Genomic DNA, 289 nt, shown 5'->3' with positions numbered 1-289 from the left:
AGAACTGATCTACACTGAAGAGATGAAGGTTTGCACATTCTCTGAAACGCAGCAATTTCCAACAATACATAAAGTCTGTCTGTCTGAGGAAATCTGGTCCTAAAGATGAACAATCACCATGGATTATTGTAAACACACACACACACACACACACACACACACACACACACACACACACACACACACACACACACATCTGAAGAGGTCATATTTGCTCAACCTTTACCCAGCACTAACCCCACTCTGACCTGCAGATAACCCAAGCACAGCGAGAGCGTCTGAACACACA

Source organism: Danio aesculapii, chromosome 14 (genome assembly GCF_903798145.1).
Source record: "Danio aesculapii chromosome 14, fDanAes4.1, whole genome shotgun sequence".
Classification (NCBI taxonomy): Eukaryota; Metazoa; Chordata; class Actinopteri; order Cypriniformes; family Danionidae; genus Danio; species Danio aesculapii.
This window is presented reverse-complemented; position numbering follows the sequence as displayed.